The 21,837-nt window shown below is 40.6% G+C and overlaps 1 pseudogene; it reads left to right on the top strand.

Annotated features, from left to right (window-relative positions):
- Positions 1-281: 281 nt before the first annotated feature.
- Positions 282-21,837, top strand: part of LOC149546624 (F-box/LRR-repeat protein 10-like) — a 24,712-nt pseudogene continuing 3,156 nt past the window's right edge.

The following is a 21,837-nucleotide window of genomic DNA, read 5'->3' as shown; positions in this document are numbered from 1 at the left end:
GAGCATGTTCTGACAGCCGAAAGTCTCAAAAAGCGGTAAGGCGCCATGTCGCCAATGAAAAACCCATGAGTTTTTTGTTGGTGACATAGCACCCAAATGGAAGATCAGATTGACGATAGGAGCGATCAGACAGTTGGGTCCCATTTGTACCTCATCTGCATAGTTAGAAAGCATAGCACCATGGTGACAAAATAGAGGGAGCCACATGCAAATCAGAGGATATGTCATCAGTTGGGCGTTATGGTGCTATGGGAATTTGACCTCAATTTTATCATAGCGACATGGTGCCTAGTCAACACGTGGCCACTCCGTGGGGTCAAGCCTTGGATCTGCTAGGTCGGCGCTTCAAATGGCCAACAGGGAGGTGCCAAGTGTATGTGTTAGAGCACAACATTTCATGGGCCCAGCGGTTTTCAGAGGAAATGATGTGTAGAGTGCGACGTGGTTCTGATCATCAGATTGAGATAGATCTATGGTGAGCACCATCGTGCTATAAGGAACTTCTTAGGAGATAACATTGGCAACATAGTGCCCTAGCACCACATGTCCTGGTGGGGCCATATTTCCATGCAGCCAGCACAGTAAAGAGGGACAGATATTTCATGGCCGTCAGATCAAGATGATCAATGGCAGGCACCATCGCGCTATGAAGAAGCTGCACAATGTATACATTGGCAACATAGCACCCTGATGACACGCGTCTCACTGGCCTGGTCAGGATTGACGGTCAAATGGTAGTTAGTGTAACCATCACAGTTAGCATTAATATTTGAAGGGTGGCATCGTTAGTCCAACGTAAGGAATGGTTAGCAGATGGGACCTTGAGGAGGTGGCAAAATAAAGAGAGACAATTTTCTCGCGTGGCCTAGTTGGCACATAAGGAACTGTCTAACTTTCTTTGACCTCGCAGATTCATGAACTAGAAACAATGAATTAGGTTTTCTGCCGCGAGATTTCGATCTTGTGATCAATGCCACCAACTCAGGAGTGAATGTGAAACATAGAAAGACACTCCACCATATCAGTCGATCCATCTACCTGGTTAGAGTGTAGTTATGGTGCCATTTCTATCTTCTCTAGGTTCCTTTTCAGAGGAATATCAGATTTTGGTACTCAAGACCACCAGATCTTTGATTGGATTTTCAGGGTGAGAAGTTAATGCCAGTACTTGAGAAGTAAATTCAATGCAAAAATCCTCAGTTATACCTGAACTATAAAGGCAATTTTGTGATCTTTTCTTAGGAGACTCCTTTTTTTGATTTCTCTGCTACTACTCGCAGGTTTGTGATGTAAAATTCCCTTCGTCTCTGAGCCATATAACATTCTGTATCATCTCCTTCAGCCATCGATGTGTATGTGCATCTGTCTTGCCTCTCATTATTGTATTGTTGAGATCTGTGGCTCACATACTGTGTCTATTTTCAGCCTATTGGATAATATGTAAGTGAAATCCTTTCCTTGTGTTATTCAGTTTGGTTTCCTGATCTATATGTGGTTATTGATTGACATAAGTCTGGGTGTGCATGTCCTTCGAATGTTATCTTGCTTTTGTAGTGCATATATGGGTAGAAATGAAGTCTGAACACTCTATTTTAGTGCATCACCTCCTTAGATTAGACTAGGTAGATTTTCTTTTGTGCTCTCCTTCTACCTTTTCCTCTCCAACAGTAGATAGGTGCACCCTGATAGTAAGAGGAAGCCGGCCTTCTCCGAAGACTCAACCTTGTAGTTCAAGTCCCATAGCTTGGAGGTGGTTTCCATGTTTCACTAGGTTGTCCTCAGGCATAGGCCTTGGACAAGGGTGCAAACCTAAGTGACAATAGTTTTTGGGATGCCCGGTAGGACATCTTCCATACAAAATTTAAAAGTCTATTGGTGTCAAGAAGGAAGAGTTTCATGATTAATGCTGAAGAGGTAGTGTTGGCTTCAATATTCAGGCCTTTAAGAGGTTGATCATTCAAAGTTCTTGGTGACTCTAAACATCAACAAATCTAGTTCCAGGCCAAAGTTGCAGAAATTCATGCCCAAAGCTAAAACAAGGTCATCTTCTAGAGGTAAATTTTAATATCAAGAGCTTTCTCTTTCAAATCCTAGAAGAAGGAGGACTAGAACTTCATTATCACCAATTTAAGGGTGTAATAACAATTAATATACCTGTGAGATCTATCTTTACTCCTCCTGTTGCTCAAACTCAACCTAGATTTCCATCAACACTCATCAATAGAACACTCGTTTACATGGAACAGCCAAGAGTTCATGCTTTTGCCACCTTTAATGGTGGAAATCCTTTGTTGTTAGCCCAAAGACATGATATACAAGTACCTACAATAAAATGTATACCCAATTTTACTGGCGAAACTTCCATCTCCCCTTTAGAGCATATCCAAGAAGTAGCAAATGTTTGTAGTATTCATGGTATTATAGAGGATGATGTTGCTATCAGACTTCTAGCCTCATCTTTAAAAGGAAATGCATTACAATGGTATAGAGATTTAGCTCATGGTTCTATAATTGATTGAGATGGACTAGGAGTAGGGTTATGCAAACATTTTGAGGATAGAAGTGACCATTTGTCACTTTTAGAGCAGCTGACTACTATAAAAAGAGCCCCCCAGGAGTGTATGACTGATTTCAACTATAGATTTCAAAATACATGGGATAGAATACCTACTATAGTGAAACCTACCCCTGGTAATGCCTTCTTGCATTACCTTAGAGCTTTTAATAGTGATATTGCCACTACAATCCAAACTATGGGAGGAGATACCTTGCCTAATGCTTATGAGATAGCCATAAAAGCTGAGAACATCTTGATACAAGAAAGAAAGTTGGCTCCAAGGCCCCCTATGCCTTTCTTTCCTAATGTTCCCAACCACCAACTAGCAATAGCCCCTCTTCCTACAACTTCTACATCACAAGCCCTTACTCCAGTTCCCCAAGCTTCCACATCCTCAAATGGGATAGATGAACTCAAAGAGATGCTCCAAGGTCTAGTGCTGAACATGGATAAGAGAGAGAAGACCCTGGATAAAAAATTACAAGAGCAGGGGAGGGAGTTGAAGGACCAAGGGAAGAGATTAGAGGATAGCTTTTCTATAATACATGTTATCTCTTGTCACCTGCCAAAAAATTCATAACTCAAACATTCGGCTCATCCAACGGCTAGTCCCAGAAGTAATATTATTTTAATGCCTAAGAGACATAAAAAATTCTAAACGATCAAACGTTATAAAAGTTTCCACAGCCCGCAAGTTTTCTGGCTGTCAGACCTAAGGAAGATCTATGGAGGGCGCCATCTCGCTATGGTGAACTTGTGCAAGAGTTACATTAGCGACATCGCACCCAGTTGATGCATGTTCGGTGGGTATAGCAACAGACAATCAGTTCACGGGCCAGGCACCAGGTTTTGTAGTGTGCCAAAAAAGGGGTCATGATGGGCGGTCAGTTTTGTTGGCCAAAAAATTTGAAAGGAGGAAAGGCGCCATGTTGCCATCAAAAAACTCACGAGTTTTTCGATAGCGACATAGCACCCGACTGGCCAAAAGATGTTTTACAGTGAGTCTTTGTATCGGCGGCAAGTTTCACGGTAATAAAAAATATCAGCGACAGGAACTTCAGGCAAGCGATTGGGTCCGATTTATACTTCACCTGCACAGTCAAAAAGCTCGGTGCCATGGTGGTGAATCAGAGGGAGCCACATGCAGATAAAAGACATGTCATCAGTTGGGCACTATGGCACTATGGGAATTTGACCTTGATTTTCTCATAGCAACATGGTGCCCTTTTGCCACGTGTCAGCAGGGGCCAGTTACAAATGGGTACATTAGTCAATATCGCCAAGTGTGATTTAGGGTGGCGCAGTCGCTGAAGTGGCGCTAGATATGATGGCCCAAGGTGAAGCAAGTATGATACATGATGAGTCTTCGTGATCTTCAAATCTATAGAGATTGATGGTAGGCGTCATCTCGCTATGAAGAAGTTGCACGATGCATATGTTGGTGACATAGTGATTTGTCAACATGTGTCTCACTAGCCTGGTCAGGGTTGGCGGTTAGTGACTAACTGTCATAGTTAATGATAACAGATCAAGGGTGGCGTGGTTAGTTTGATATAAGGAAAGGTCAACCATGAAAGACTCCGTAGGTGGAAAAATGAAGAGAGATGATTGGCCCACATGGCCCAGCAGGCTCGTATAGCCTGTTTGACTTCCTTCGACCCTATTGATTCTTGAATTAGGAAGCAAAGATGATCGATGTTTTCTTGCGATCTGATCTTCATGATCAATTCTGACCTACCAGAAATGAATGCAAGGCATAGGGAAACACTCCACCATCTTAGTTGATCCATATACTGTGTTAGGATCATTCATTGGTGTCGCTTCTATCTACTCGAGGTGTTCCTTTAGTCAAATATCTAATTTTGTACTTTAGAATCATGCTCGAGTGTGATCTTTGATTGGATATTTTTGCGGTTCGATGGCAGTAGTTGAGCAATTAATGCTGAGCCAGTTTCCTCAGTTATGCCTGAACTATAAAGGCAATTTTGTGATCTTTTCTTAAGGGTGGACCCTTCTCTATTATTCTCTACTACTGCTCGCAGGTTTGCAGTGCAAAATTCCCTGTGTCTTTGAACTATATAACATTCTGTATCATCTCCTTTAGCCATCGATGTGCATGTGCATTCATCTTGCCTCTCATTGGTGTACTGCTGAGATCTGTGACTGGCATATTATATCTATTCTTGGCCTACTAGATAATGTATAAGTGAAACCCTATTCCTTGTGTTATTCAGCTGGTTCTCTGATCTGGATGTGGTTATTGATTGACATAAGTCTGAGTGTGTATGTCTTTGAATGTTATCTTGGTTTTGTAGTGCATATATGGGCAGAAATGAGTCTAAACACTCTATTTTGGTGCATCACCTCCTTAGAATAGACTAGGTAGATTTGCTTTCGTGCTCCTTTTTCTCCCTTTTCCTCTCTAAGAGTAGATAGGTGCACCCTGATAGTAAGAGGAAGCCGGCCTTCTCTGGAGACTCAACCTCACAGTTCAAGTCCCATAGCTTGGAGGTTGTTTCCATGTTTCACTAGGTTGTCCTCGTGCATAGGCCTTGGACAAGGGTGCAAACCTAAGTGACAACAGTTTTTGGCATGCACAGTGGGACTACAACAACAAGATTTACAAATTTAAAGTCTACTAGTGTCAAAGAAGGAAGAGTTTCAGAGATTAATGCTTAAGAGGTAGTGCTTGCTTTAGTATTCAAGCCTTCAAGAGGCTGGTTCTTCAAAGTACTTGGCGACTTTGAACATCAACAAATCTGGTTCCAGGCCAAAGTTGCAAAAAATCAAGCCTAGAGCTGAAACAAGGGCGCCTTTTAGAGGTAAATTTCAATATCAGGAGCTTTCTCTTTCAAATCCTAGAAGGAGGACTAGAACTTCATTATCACCAATTAGGGGTGTAATAACAATTAATATACTTGTAAGGTCTATCTCTACTCCCCCTACTATTCAAACTTAGCCTAGATTGCCATCAACACTCATCAATAGAACACTTGTTTACATGGCACAGCCAAGAGTTCATGCTTTTGCCACCTTTAATGGTGGGAGTCCTCTATTGTTAGCCCAAAGGCATGATATACCAGTATTTGCACTAAAAAGTATACCTAATTTTACTGGTGAAACTTCCATCTCCCCTTTAGAGAATATCCAAGAAGTAGAAAATGTCTGTAATGTTCATGGTATTACAGAGGATGATGTTGCTGTCAGACTTCTAGCATCATCTTTAAAAGGAAAATCATTACAGTGATATAGAGACTTAGCTCATGGTTCTATAACTAATTGGGATGAACTAGGAGTAGGATTATGCAAACATTTTGAGGATAGAAGTGACCATCTGTCACTATTAGAGCAGTTAACTACAATAAAAAGAGCCCCCCATGAGTGTATGACTAATTTTAATTATAGATTCCAAAAGACATGGGATAGAATACCTACTGCAGTGAAACCTACCCCTGGTAATGCCTTCTTGCATTACCTTAGAGCTTTTAACAGTGATATTACCACTACAATCCAAACTATGGGAGGAGATACCTTGCCTAATGCCTATCAGATAGCCATAAAAGCTGAGAACATCCTAATACAAGGAGGAAAGTTGGCTCCAAGGCCCCCTATGCCTTTCTTTCCTGATGTTCCTAACCACCAACCAGTAATGGCCCCTCTTCCTACAACTTCTACATCACAAACCCTTAATCCAATCCCTCAAGCTTCTACATCCTCAAATGGGATAGATGAGCTCAAAGAAATGCTCCAAGGTCTAGTGCTAAATACAGATAAAAGAGAGAAGACCCTGGATAAAAAATTGCAAGAGCAGGGGAGGGAGTTGAAGGACCAGGGGAAGAGATTAGAGGATAGTCTCTCTATGATACAAAAATTGAGTAACAAGGTGGTGGCCTTAGAAAGGCAGAAAGCTCAAAGTGGCAAGCCTTCCCAACTACAATATCAAGCTCCAAGTGGTGGTAGGCTTGCTAATTAGTGGAATAGCTCCTTTGATCAGGGTAGGCAAAATAGTCATGCTTCTACTTCAAGCTCAAATCAAAATAGAGCTATAGTCCCTCAAAATAACTTGGCCCAAGATCAAGATTTTTGTCCTTCTTGCAACTATTCTTATACTTATTGCATGTGCCAGAAGGCAAAATCTTATATGGCCCTAATTGTCCAAGAACCTGCAGCACAACAATCATACAAGGAGGATCATCCCAAGGAGGCCTCATATATTCAAGGACGTGATGATTTCTCTTTCATGAATCATCAGGTTGGGGAGCATTGTAATGTAAACCAGGATTCCATTGCTCATAACACAAGAAGTAGGAAGAGAGCTATGGAACATGCTGCTCCTCCTTCTCCTAAGCAGGCCTCAACTTCAAGTGCTACACCTCATATACAAGCAGCAAATGAACAAACAAGTACTTCACAACAAAAAAAGAAAGATTCTAGAAAGAAAGATGCAGGTGATCCTTATGTTGCCCCATCTCAACCTCTTATAAGTGCAGCTCCCAAAGTTTCTACCAAAGTTCCTATTACACCTTTCAGTGTGGTAGAGCAAATGAAGAAGACCAATGTGAATATTTCTATGTGGGATGATGTTGCTACCATACCAATGTAGAAGAGGATGCTACTGCAAGAATTAGAGAAGATTGAACTCAAGGATCAACCATCTATGATGGAGAATGCCACAAGTCTAGTACAACCAGCAGGGGATGTGGAGACAAATAAAAAGGTTAGACCTCCTCCATTCTATGTTTCTCTGATTATAGGAGGTAAGTTAGTCCACAATTGCATAATAGATTCAAGGGCTAGTAGCTCCGTAATGCCGAGGTGTGTTGCTGATGCTTTAGGAATGAAATATGAGCCCATTGTTAGGGATGTGTTAAATTAGATGGTATTACTATCAAAACTGTAGGTATCCTTAGGAATGTAGAGATGGCCCTACATGCATGCCCTGGTTGCACTGTGATTCATGATATATCTGTTGCTGAAGTCAAGCCCTATTTTTCCATCTATCTTTCAAGAGACTTCACTGCTCAGATTGGTGGATTAATATTTACGAATTGGTCATATGTGTCATTTAAGACAAGATATGGAGCCAATGCCTCAATTAGAGTAGAATCTCAAGCCCTTCATCACATTGAATCTTACACCCCAAATTCTAGCAACATGAATTGCCCTATTCTAGAGATGGATGAAAATGACATAGTAAATGAGCCTTCCACTTCCATAGTAGAGATTCCTAATTTCTTCTTGGATGAGTGGGCAAATGCATATCAGTTTGAGCCTATGTCAGAGACTCTTGAGATAGGCCTTAGTACATATTGCATAATAGAGAAAGATGCCCAAGTTCCTGATCTTGTTGGGACTAATGATGATATAAATGGAATATGGAGTATGTACTTTGATGACTCAAGGAACAGAAATGGGTCAAGGGTTGGTGTTATGTTGGTCTCTCCTGCGCAAATAAGATACTACTTCTCCTTTAGGCTCCAATTTAGTTGGACCAATAATGTAGCCGAGTATGAATCCTTGATTCAAGGTCTCGTACTTTCCCAAAAGGGAGGAATTCAAGCCTTGAAAGTATATGGAGATAGTGAATTGGTAGTCAATCAGGTGAGGAATCAGAATATCACCAAAAATGGCCTGCTCAAGTCTTACAAACACAGAGTCTGGAATTTTCTTGAGGGTTTCAATGCATTTAATATTCAGAGCATTCCTAGGAAAGAAAATAAATATGATGATAGACTTGCGGCAGTGGGTGCAGCTTATGATGTACCAAGGAATCTTGAGGAGGAGAGGAAGCAAAAAATTAGGGTGGTAGTGAGGACTGCCATCCCTGACAACAACATTCATTGGCAAGTGTTTGACTCTGATGAACAAATTGTGAGTTTCTTGCAAAATGAGGCAGAATTCTCAGATAGAAACTAGTCAAGGTTGCAACATGAGTATGGTGATCAGATCATCCATCTTAGTTCTAACAAGTTGCCCAAGGGTCTCATTACTTTGGAAAGTGTTTTTAATCCTGATGATCAAACAAGAGGCAAAGGAATGAATCTAGCTGTAGGAAAGGATGATTATGCCCCAGTTACAATTGCTGATGGAAAATCTCTAAATATGGGGAAGGTATGTTCTGAAATTGAGCAAGAAAACTTCATTCATTTATGTCAAGAATTTAATGATGTATTTTCTTGGATGTATGATGACTTAAAAGTTTTTGACCCTAGTTTGTTTAAGTGTACCATAGATTTAATTGATAAGGCCAAACTAGTAAGGCAAAAATAGAGACCAATGAATCCTAAGATTGAGCCCCTAATGAGAAAAGAATTATCCAAGTTGATAGAGGCCAATATAATATTTCCTATCAAACACTCATCATGGGTAGCTAACCTTGTCCCTGTAAGGAAGAAGAATGGGGAAATCAGATTGTGTGTGTACTTTAGGGATCTTAATCAGGCTTCTCTTAAAGATCACCATCCTCTCCCTTCCATGGAGAAAATTCTATCCAAGGTTAGTGGGTCAAGGAGATTCTCTTTTCTTGATGGATTCTCTGGTTACAACCAAGTTCTGGTTAAAGAATCTGATAGACATAAAAAAACATTTACTACTAAATGGGGCAGCTATGCTTATTGCAAGATGCCATTTGGACTAACAAATGCAGGTGCCACATTTTAGAAGGCAATGGAGATGGCCTTCAAAAAATTAATTGATAAGTTTGTCTTAGTATACCTTGATGATATAACTGTATACTCAAAAAATGTAGAAGATCATTTTGATCAATTAAGGTAGGTATTTCTAAGATGTAGAGAGTTTGGGGTTTTCGTCAACCTAGCCAAGTGTGTCTTTGCTACAAGCCAAGAAAAGTTATTAGGACACATTGTATCTGAGGATGGGCTGACCATTGATCCAGAAAGAACAAAGGCAATACTCGCCCTTCCTCTTCCTAAACACAAGAAGGGGCTGCAAATTTTCCTTGGTAGAATAAATATCGTAAGGAGGTTTATTCCTAATCTTGCTACCATGGTGAAACCTCTTACAACCATGCTTAAGAAAGACATAGTCTTATCATGGACCAAGGAGGGGAAGGAGAGTTTTGAAGAGATCAAGGCAGCCATAGTCTCAACCCCTACTCTCATGAAACCAAATTTTGAGAAAGATTTCATCCTCTACACTTTAGGTGGTGAGTCAAGTATCTCTGCTGTCTTGACTCAAACAAATGGCAAGAATGAGGAGCAGCCCATAGCCTTCTTTAATGAAGGGCTCAAGGAATATGAAGATAAGTATAGCTTTGTTAAGAAGCAAGCCCTTGCAGTCATCAGAGCCTTGAAGAAATTCAAACACCTCTTATCCCACAATAGGATCCATTTGTTGGTGCCCCATTCTAGTGTAAAAGACTTCCTGTTAAGCAAAAATATCAGTGAAAAGAGAGTTGGATGGATCACTAGGGTAATGGAGTATGATGTTGATATTCAGATCACCAAGTTGGTAAGAGGGAGAGGATTGTGCAAGAAAATTTTATCAGATTGAGACTCTGATGAAGAGACTACTATGGTGTTAACAGAGCAACAGGAAGTAAGAAATGTTAATGGCCCAAAGAGTTGGATAAATAATATGAAGAGCTTCTTATCAAGGGATGGATACCCTCAGGGATTGGATAGAGCTAAAAGAAGACAATATAGACTATAGTCCATTCCCTATGTTGTAATTGATGGTATCCTATTCAAGAGGGATTTTAATGGGACGCTATTGAGATGCATTGAAGAGGATCAGGCTGAAAGGATGATTAAAGAACTTCATGATGGCCCTAATGGCGGCCATTTCTTTGCAAGAACAACTGCCATGAAGATCATGAGGGCTGGTTATTACTGGCCATCTCTGTTCCATGATTTTTATAGGTATGTGAGAAAATGTGAGAAATGTTCTTTCTTTTCAGGCAAACAAAGGCTTGTAGCTCTCCCCCTTCATCCTATTCAGGTGGATCATCCCTTTACCTAGTGGGGGTTGGATTTTATAGGCCCCATTAATCCTCCATCTAGTGGAGTTCATAAATGGATTTTTTCTGCTACTGATTATTTCGCTAGGTGGACAGAAGCAGATGCCTTGAAGGATGCCACAGAACCATCAGTTGTTGAATTCCTTGATGGGATTGTGTCTAGGTTTAGTGCTCCTTCTACTATCATCTCAGATAATGCTAAATCTTTTGTTGGAACCTAGATTTGTGCATGGGCAATGAATCACAATATCTACCTGAGCACATCATCAAATTATTATCCCCAGGGCAATGGTTTGGCTGAGTCTTCCAACAAGAATCTGATAAGAATGATGAAGAGGACAATAGAAGACAATTAGAGGGTCTAGCATAAGAAATTAAGAACTACTCTATGGGCTGATAGGATAACACCCAAGAGATCTATTGGGAATTCAATTTTTGTGTTGGTATATGGTAGGGAGGCTAGACTCACAATTTCATTGGAATTCCCTTCCTTGGAGTTGGCTCATTAGCTGAAATTGATTGAAGATAATGCCATGCTAGTAAGAATGGCAGAGCTGATTGAATTGGAAGAAAAGAGAAACAAGGCCATGCAAGCCCAGGAGATGCATCAGTAGTAGATGAAAAGAAATTTTGATAAGAAGGCAAGGGCTAGAACCTGTAGAGAAGGAGATTTAGTCCTCAAGTGGGACTCAGATAGAGCAAAACCAAGAAGACATTCTAAGTTTGACCCACTATGGAGTGGCTCCTATCTGATTGCCAGTTGCAAACAGGCTAATGCATTCCAACTAAGCAGACCCAACGGTGAAGTTCTGCCCATCCCAGTCAATGGGATTTATCTTAAAGCTTGCTTCTGATGAAGATTGTGAATCCATGTACATAGTTAGTCTAGTTTCTTTTCTGTTATTTCCTACTTTTCAAGAAGTGCACGTGCACAGGGTTCTCTTTTTGAGTTGCCAGCTTCCGAAGTTTTGATAGTCTTAGGTTGCAGAGGAAGTTTTGTTTTTATTTCTAGTTACAAAAATAGAGCTAGGGTTTTCAGGGTTTTCAATGTCCCAAGAGGTTGGTTAGGGATTTCCAATTCTTAGATTCACACTTTTCGACCTTGTAGCCCAATGGAGTTTTTTGCAGGCACTAGTCTTATGCATCGAGCAGACTCATGCCCCCTGTGAGTCGCCAAAAATGTTATCTTTTGTCACCTGCCAAAGAATTCAAAACTTAAACATTTGGCTCATCCAACAGCTAGTCCCAGAAGTAATATTATTTTAATTCCTAAGAGACATAAAAAACTCTAAATGATCAAACCTTATAAAAGTTTCCACGGTCCGCAAGTTTTTTGGCCGTCAAATCTAAGGAAGATCTATGGAGGGCACCATCTCACTATGGCGAAGTTGTGCGAGAGTTACATTAGCAATATCACACCCAGTTGACGCATGTCCGATGGGTCCAGTGGCAGGCAATAAGTTCACGGGTCGAGCACCAGGTTACGCAGTGTGTTGAAAAAGGGGTCACGATGGGCGGTCAGTTTTATTGGCCAAAAAATCTAAAAGGTGGCAAGGGGCCATGTCACCATCGAAAAACTCATGAGTTTTCTGATAGCGACATAGCGCCTGACTAGTTGGAAGATGTTTTACGGTGAGTCTCTATATCGATGGCAAGGTTTGTCGCAATAGAAAATATCAACAACAGGAACTTTAGGCAAGCGGTTGGGTCCCATTTGTACTTCACCTACATAGTCAAAAAGCCTGACGCCATGGTGGCGAATCAAAGGGAGCCACGTGCAGATAAAAGACATGTCATCAGTTGGGTGCTATGGCACTATGGGAATTTGACCTCAATTTTCTCATAGTGACATGGCACCCTTTTGCCATGTGTTAGCAGGGGCCAGTTGCAACAGGGTACATCGGTCAGTATCGCCAAGTGTCATTTGGGGTGGCACAGTCGCTGAAGTGGTGCCAAATATGATGGCCCAAGGTGAAGCAAGTACGACACATGACAAGTCTTCGTGATTGTCAGATCTGCATAGATTGACAGTAGGTGTCATCTCACTATGAAGAAGTTGTGCGATGTATATGTTGGCGACATAGTGATTTGTCGACACGTGTCTCACTGGCCCAGTCAGGGTTGGCAGTTACTAGCTGACTGTCACAGTTAGTGATAATAGATCAAGGGTGGCGCAGTTAGTCTGATGTAAGGAAAGGTCAACCATAGAAGACTCCCCAGGTGGCAAAATGAAGAGAGATGATTGGCCTGCATGGCCCAACTAGCTCATATAGCCTATTTGACTTGCTTCGACCTTGCTGATTCATGAATCAGGAAGCAAAGATGATCGATGTTATCTTGCGATCTGATCTTCGCGATCAATTCTGACCTACCAGAAATGAATGCAAGGCATAGGGAAACACTCCACCGTCTCAGTCGATCCATCTACTATGTCAAGATCATTCATTGGCATCGCTTCTGTCTACTCAAGGTGTTCCTTCAGTCAAATATCTAATTTTGTACTTTAGAACCATGCTCAAGTCTGATCTTTAATCGGATATTTTTTGGGTTCGATGGTAGTAGTTGAGTAGTTAATGCAGAGCCAGTTTCCTCAGTTATGCCTGAACTATAAAGGCAATTTTGTGATCTTTTCTTAAGGGTGGACCCTTCTCTGTTATTCTTTGCTACTGCTCATAGGTTTGCAATGTAAAATTCGTTGTGTCTCTGAATTGTATAACATTTTGTATCATCTCCTTCGGCCATCGATGTCCATGTGCATTCATCTTGCCTCTCATTGGTGTACTGTTGAGATCTGTGACTGGCATATTGTATCTATTCTTGGCCTACTGGATAATGTATAAGTGAAACCCTTTTCCTTGTGTTATTCAGCTGGTTCTCTGATCTGTATGTGGTTACTGATTGACATAAGTCTGAGTGTGTATGCCTTTGAATGTTATCTTGGTTTTGTAGTGCATATATGGGCAGAAATGGGTCTGAAAACTCTATTTTGGTGCATCACCTCCTTAGAATAGACTAGGTAGATTTGTTTTCATGCTCCTTTTTCTCCCTTTTCCTCTCCAAGAGTAGATAGGTGCACCCTGATAGTAAGAGGAAGCCGACCTTCTCCAGAGACTCAACCTCATAGTTCAAGTCCCACATCTTGGAGGTTATTTCCATGTTTCACTAGGTTGTCCTCGCACATAGGCCTTGGACAAGGGTGCAAACCTAAGTGAAAACAATACAAAAAATGAGTAACAAGGTGGTGGCCTTAGAAAGGTAGCAGGCTTAAGGTGGCAAGCCTTCACAATTGCAATATCAAGTTCCAAATGGTGGTAGGCCTCCTAATCAGTGGAATAGCTCTTTTGATTAGGGTAGGAAAAATAGTCATGCTTTTGCTTCAAGCTCAAATAAGAACAGAGCTATAGTCCCTCAAAATAACTTGGCCCAAGATCAAGATTTATGTACTTCTTGCAATTATTCTTATGCCTATTGCATGTGCTAGAAGGCAGAATCTTATTTGGCCCTAACTAACCAAGAACCCACAGCAAAGAAATCATACAAGGAGGATCATCCCAAGGAGGCCTCATATATTCAAGGATGTGATGATTGGTCTTTCATGAATCATTAGATTGGGGAGCATTGTAATGTAAACTAGGATTTCATTGCTCATAACACTAGAAGTAAGAAGAGAGCTATGGAACATGCTGTCCCTCCTTCTCCTAAGTAGGCCTCAACTTCAAGTGCTACACCTCATGCACTTGCAGCAAATGAACAAACAAGTACTTCACAATGGGAAAAGCAAGATTCTAAAAAGAAAGATGCAGGTGATCCTTATGTTGCTCCATCTCAACCTCTTATAAGTGTAGCTCCCAAATTCTCTACCAAAGTCCCTAATGCACCATTTAATGTGGTAGAGAAAATGAAGAAGACCAATGTGAATATTTCTATGTGGGATGTTGTTGCTACCATACCAATGCAGAAGAGGATGTTGTAGCAAGAATTAGAGAACATTGAACCCAAGAATCAACCATCTATCATGGAGAGTGCCACAAGTCTAGTACAACCAGCAGGGGATGTGGAGAAAAATAAGAAGGTTAGACCTCCTCCATTGTATGTTTCTCTGATTATAGGGGGCAAACTAGTCCACAATTGCATGATAGAGTCAAGGGCTAGTAGCTCAGTAATGCCTAGGTGTGTTACTGATGCTTTAGGAACGAAATACGAGCCCATTTTTAGGGATGTGTTACAATTAGATGGTAGTACTATCAAAACCGTAGGTACCCTTAGGAATGTGTAAATGGCCCTACATGCATGCCCTGGTTGCACTGTGATTCAAGACATATTTTTTGCTGAAGTAAAGCCCTATTTTTCTATATGTCTTTCAAGAGACTTTACTGCTCAAATTGGTGGATTCATATCTACTGATTGGTCATATATGTCATTTAAGACCAGATATGGAGCCAATGCCTCAATTAGAGCAGAACGTCAAGCCCTTCATCACACTGAATCCTACACCCCCAATCCCATCAACATGAATTGCCCTATTCTAGAGATGGATGAAAATGACATAGTAAATGAGCCTGCCACTTCCATAGCAGAGATTCCTGATTTCTTCTTGGATGAGTGGCCAAATACATATCAGTTTGAGCCTGTGTTATATACTCTTGAAATAGGACTCAGTACATATTGAATAATAGAGAAAGATGCTCAAGTTCTTGATATAATTGGGACTAATGATGATATAAATAGAACATGGAGTATGTACTTTGATGGCTCAAGGAATAGAAATGGATCAGGGGCTGGTGTTATGTTGATCTCTCCTGCACAAATAAGTTACTACTTCTCCTTTAGACTCCAATTTAGTTGCACCAATAATGTGGCCGAGTATGAATCTTTGATTCAAGATCTCTTACTTGCCCAAAAGAGAGGAATTCAAGCCTTGAGAGTATATGGGGATAGTGAGTTAGTAGTTAACCAAGTGAGAAACCAAAACATGACCAGAAATGGCCTGCTCAAGTCTTAAAAACATAGAGTCTGAGATTTTCTTGAGGGCTTCAATGCATTTAATATTCAGAGCATTCCTAGGCAAGAAAATAAACATGTTGATAGACTTGCAGCAGTGGGTGTAGCTTATGATGTACTAGGGAATCTTGAGGAGAGGAAGAAGCAACAAATAAGGGTGGTAGTAAGGCCTGCCATCCCTGACAACAACACTCATTGGCAGGTGTTTGATTCTGATGAGCAAATTGTGAGTTTCTTGCAGAATGAGGCAGAATTCTCAGATAGAAACCAGTCAAGACTACAAAATCAATATTGTGATCAAATCATTCATCTCAGTTCTAACTAGTTTCCCAAGGGTCTCATTACCTTGGAGAGTGTCTTTAATCCTGATGATCAAACAAGGGGCAAAGGAATGAATCTAGCTGCAAAAAAGAATGATTATGCCCCAATTACAATTGCTGATGGAAAATCTCTGAATGTGGGGAAGGTATGTTTTGAAACTAAGCAAGAAAACTTCATTCAGTTATGTCAAGAATTTAATGATGTATTTTCTTGGACATATGATGACTTAAAAGGGTTTGACCCTAGTTTGTTTCAGCATACCATAGATTTAATTGATAAGGCCAAGCCAGTAAGGCAAAAATAGAGGCCAGCAAATCCTAATATTGAACCTCTAATGAGAAAAGAACTATCCAAGTTGATAGAGGCTAATATAATATTTCCTATCAAACACTCATCGTGGGTAGCCAACCTTGACCCTGTAAGGAAGAAAAATGGAGAAATTAGAATGTGTGTGGACTTTAGAGACCTTAATCAGGCTTCTCTTAAAGATCACCATCCTCTCCCTTCCATGGAGCAAATTCTGTCCAAGGTCAGTGGGTCAAGGAGATTCTCCTTTCTTGATGGGTTTTCTGGTTATAACCAAGTATTGGTTAAAGAATCTGATAGATATAAGACTGCATTTACTACTAAATGGGGCACCTATGATTATTGCAAGATGCCAATTGGACTAACAAATGCAGGTGCCACATTTTAGAAGGCAATGGAGATGGCCTTTAAAAAATTAATCGACAAATTTGTCTTAGTATACCTTGATGATATAACTGTATATTCAAAAAATGTAGATCATTTTGATCATCTAAGACAGGTATTTCTAAGATGTAGAAAGTTTGGGGTTTCCCTTAACCCATCCAAGTGTGTCTTTTCTACAAGCGAAGGAAAATTATTGGGACACATTGTATCTGAGGAGGGGTTGACCATTGATCCACAAAGAACAAAGGCAATACTTGCCCTTCCTCTTCCTAAACACAAGAAGGGGCTGCAAAGTTTCCTTGGTAGGATAAATTTTGTAAGAATGTTTATTCCTAATCTTGCTACCATGGTGAAACCTCTTACAGCTATGCTTAAGAAAGGTATGATCTTCTCATGGACCAAGGAAGCGAAGGAGAGTTTTGAAGAAATCAAGGTAGCCATAGCCTCAGCCCCTACTCTCATGAATCCAAATTTTGAGAAAGATTTCATCCTCTACACTCTAGGTGGTGATTCTAGTATCTCTACTGTCTTGACTCAAACAAATGGCAAGGATGAGGAGCAACCCATAGCCTTGTTCAGTGAAGGGGTCAGGGAATATGAAGATAAGTACAATTATGTAGAGAAGCAAGCCCTTGCAGTCATCAGAGCCTTGAAGAAATTCAAGCACCTCTTGTCTCACAATAAAATCCATTTGTTGGTACCCCATGCTAGTGTAAAAGACTTCCTATTAAGCAAAGATATCAGTGAAAAGAGAGCTAGATGGATCACTAGGGTAATGGAGTATGATGTTGATATTTAGATTACCAAGCTGGTAAGGGGAACAAGATTGTGCAAAGAAATGTTATTAGGCCGAGATTCAGGTGAAGAGGCTGCTATGGTAATTATAGAGCAGCAGGAGGTAGGAAGTGTTAATGGTCCAAGGAGCTGGATAAATGATATGAAGAGCTTCTTATCAGGGGATCGATACCCTCAGGGATTGGACAAAACCAAAAGAAGACAATATAGACTGTAGTCCATTCCCTATATTGTGATTGATGGTATCCTATTCAGGAGGGATTTTAATGGGACCCTGTTGAGATGCATTGAAGAGGATCAGGCTGAGAGGATGATAAAGGAACTTCATGATGGCCCTGATGGTGGCCATTTCTCTGCAAGAACAACTGCTATGAAGATCATGAGGGCTAGTTATTATTGGCCATCTCTGTTCCATGATTGTCATGGATATGTGAGAAAATGTGAGAAATGTGCTTTCTTCTTAGGCAAACAGAGGCTTTCAGCTATCCCCCTTCGTCCTATTCAGGTGGATCAGCCCTTTACGCAGTGGGGGTTGGATTTTATAGGCCCCATTAATCCTCCATCTAGTGCAGGTCATAAGTGGATTTTGGCTGCTACTGATTATTTCACTAGATGGACAGAGGCAGTTGCCTTGAAGGATGCCACAGAACCATCAGTTGTTGAATTCCTTGATGGAATTGTATCTAGGTTTGGTGCTCCTTCTACTATCATCTTGGACAATGCTAAGTCTTTTGTTGGAACCCATATTTGTGCATGGGCAATGAATCACAATATCTACCTGAGCACATCATAAAATTACTATCCCCAGGGTAATGGTTTGGTTGAGTCTTCCAACAAGAATCTAATCAGAATCATGAAGGGGACAATAGAAGACAATCAGAGGATCGGGCATAAGAAATTAAGAACTTCTCTATGGGCTGATATGATAACACCCAAGAGATTTTTTGGGAATTCACCTTTTGTGCTGGTATATGGTAGGGAGGCCAGACTCCCAATTTCATTGGAATTCCCATCCTTAGAATTGGCTCATCAGCTTGAATTGATGGAGAACAGAGCCATGTCAGTAAGAATGGTAGAGCTGATTAAACTAGAAGAAAAAAGAAATAAGGCTATGCAAATCCTAGAGATACATCAGCAGCAGATGAAGAGGAGTTTTGATAAGAAAACTAGTGTCAGAACCTTCAGAGAAGGAGATTTAGTCCTCAAGTGGGATTTAGACAGAGCAAAACCAGGAAGACATTCCAAGTTTGATAAACTATGGAGTGGCCCCTATCTGATTGCCAGTTGCAAACAAGCTAATGCATTCCAGCTAAGTTGGCCCAATGGAGAGATTTCGCCCATTCCAGTCAATGGGATTTATCTTAAACTTGTTTCTGATGAGGGTCGAGTTCCTGTACATAAGTAGTTTAGTTTCTTTTCTGTTATTTCCTACTTTTCAAGAAGTGTGCAGGCACAGCCATCTCGCTATGAGGTAGTAGTTTTTAAGGTGTCTCAGGTTACAGAAGAGGTTTTGTTTTTTGTTTCCAATTGTAGTTGTAGAGCTAGGGTTTTCAATGTTTTGATCTCCTCACAGACAAGTTAGGGTTTTGTAGTTCTTAGGTTCATATTTTTGGACTTCATAGCCCAATGGATTTTTTGCAGGCACTAGTCTGATGCATAGCAAGCTTGCATGCCTTGTGAGTCGCCAGAATGTTACCACATTTTGTTTGCCCTGCCAAATTTCAAAATTCAAATGTTGCCCAGCCCAACGGTCACCTCCCCAATTAGTAATATTTTAAAACCCATGGGAATATTAAATACTAGGTTTCGAACCTTATAACATATGCTTTGTGGCCTGCAAGTTCTCTGCCATCGGATCAAGGAAGATCAATGGATGGCGCCATCGAGCTATGGGGAAGCTGCGTAGGATTTACAATGGTGACATAGCGCCTTGATGACATGTTGCGTTGGTGGGTCCACATTCAGCGAACACGTCCCAGTGTTCGATGGGTCAAAAAAGTTTCACGATGGACTAGAAAGTGTTCACGGCAGCAGGCAAGCATGTTCTAACGGTTGGAAGTCTCAAAAGGTGGTAATGCGCCATGTCGCCAACGAAAAACCCATGATTTTTCCATTGGCAACATAGCGCCCAAATGGAAGATCAAATCAATGGTAGGAGCAATCAGACAGGTGGGTCCCATTTGTACCTCGTCTGCATAGTCAGAAAGCTCGGCACCATGGTGGCAAATCAGTGTGAGCCACGTGCAAATCAGAGGACATGTCATCAGTTGGGTGCTATGGCGCTATGGGAATTTGACCTCAATTTTCTCATAGCAACATGGCGCCTAGTTGACACGTGGCCACTCCGTGGGCTCAAGCCTTGGATCTACCAGGTCGGTGCTTCAAATGGCCAACAGTGAGGTGCCAAGTGTACGTGTCAGAGCATAGCATTTCACAGGCCTAGCAGTTTTCAGAAGAAAATGATGTGCAGAGTACGACATGGTTCTGATCGTCAGATTGAGATAGATCTATGATGGGCACCATCGCGCTATAAGGAACTACTCAAGAGTTAACATTGGCGACATAGCGCCCTGGTGCTATGTGTCCTAGTAGGGCCATATTTCCATGTAGCCAGTGCAATAAAGAGGGATAGATCTTTCATGGCCGTCAGATCAAGACGATCGATGGTAGGCACCATCACGCTATGAAGAAGCTACACGATGTATACGTTGGTGACATAGCGCCCTAATGACACATGTCTCACTAGCCCAATCAGGATTGATGATCGGCTGGCAGTTAGTGTAACCATCACAATTAGCGTTAATATTCGAAGGGTGGCACGGTTACTCCAACATAAGGAATGGTTAGCGTGTGGGACCTTGAGGAGGTGGAAAATTAAAGAGAGATGATTAGCCCACGTGGCCTAGTTGGCACATAAGGAACTATCTTACTTGCTTTGATCTCGCGGATTCATGAACTAGAAACAATGAATTAGGTTTTTTGCTAAGAGATTTTGATCCTGTGATCAATGCCACCGACTCAGGAGTGAATGTGAAACATAGAAAGACACTCCACCGTCTCAGTCAATCCATCTACCTGGTCAGAGCGCAGTTATGGCACTATTTCTGTCTTCTCCAGGTTCCTTTTCAGAGGAATATCAGATTTTGGTACTCAAGCCCACTAGATCTTTGATTGGATTTTCAGGGTGAGAAGTTAATGCCAGTAGTTGAGAAGTGAATGCAATGCAAAAATCCTCAGTTATGCTTGAACTATAAAGGCAATTTTGTGATCTTTTCTTAGGAGACTCATTTTTTTTATTTCTCTGTTACTACTCCCAGGTCTGCGATGTAAAATTCACTTTGTCTCTAAGCCGTATAACATTCTGTATCATCTCCTTCAGCCATCGATTTGTATGTGCATCCGTCTTGCCTCTCATTGGTGTATTGTTGAGATCTGTGGCTCGCATACTGTGTCTATTTTTGTTCTACTAGATAATATATAAGTGAAATCCTTTCCTTGTGTTATTTAGTTTGGTTTCCTGATCTGTATGTGGTTATTGATTGACATATGTCTGGGTGTGTATGTCCTTCAAATGTTATCTTGCTTTTGTAGTGCATATATGGGCAAAAATGAAGTTTGAACACTCTATTTTGGTGCATCACCTCCTTAGATTAGACTAGGTGGATTCGCTTTCATGCTCTCCTTCTCCCTTTTCCTCTCCAAGATTAGATAGGTGCGATCTGATCATTCACTCTAGAAAAATGCTTCTTGCACATATGAATAATAGTCCCCTTCTATTTTATATAAACTCAATTTACTTACTATTCCGATTGTTTCATAGAATAAACAATGTGAGGCTATATATGCCATCATATTCTATGCATGCATATTCTCGAGTGTTGGTTCCTCTTCAGACATGGTGCTACAATATCGGGCTACAACAAGCAATACCACATATTTTTATTTTGTTTTTAATGGTAAAAAAAAATGTTTTCCTTATATTCACAGGTTGATAATGTTGTTTTTATTTTAATTTGAATTATAATTTTCAAATCAATATTTCAAATTCCAATCAATGATCTATCTAATGATAGATAAATAGGAACTATGAACATTACAGTTTTGGCACATCTGTACTAACAGTGCACTTGTCCTGATTGTGAAGTAAAACATATTACAAACAGGGAACATGGATAAAGTGACATGGAATTCAAATATATCAATTTAGGGTAATTATTTTATTTGTTGATATCAATGGAAAGGTCAATTTCATTCGTATTTTTGAGTTTCATGTTTGGAGTATGGTATGCCTTCGAGTTGGTAATAGATTGCACAAGAGTTCCTCTTATTGTAGATGCTATAGCTCTAGGTTTTGTGGTTTCTAGGTGTATTAGTTTTCTTATGTATAACAAAGGCCGGGCTTGTCTTAATGTTGCATTTAATATTACTATTGGAATGAATATGTGCTACTTAGAGTTCAAATTAATATTAATGTACTAATCTAATTACCTAAATG

Source organism: Cupressus sempervirens, chromosome 7 (genome assembly GCF_028749045.1).
Source record: "Cupressus sempervirens isolate cs-2001-9-10 chromosome 7, ASM2874904v1, whole genome shotgun sequence".
Taxonomy (NCBI): Eukaryota; Viridiplantae; Streptophyta; class Pinopsida; order Cupressales; family Cupressaceae; genus Cupressus; species Cupressus sempervirens.
Note: the sequence above shows the minus strand (reverse complement) of the source record. Positions and strands in the feature narration are given on the sequence as shown.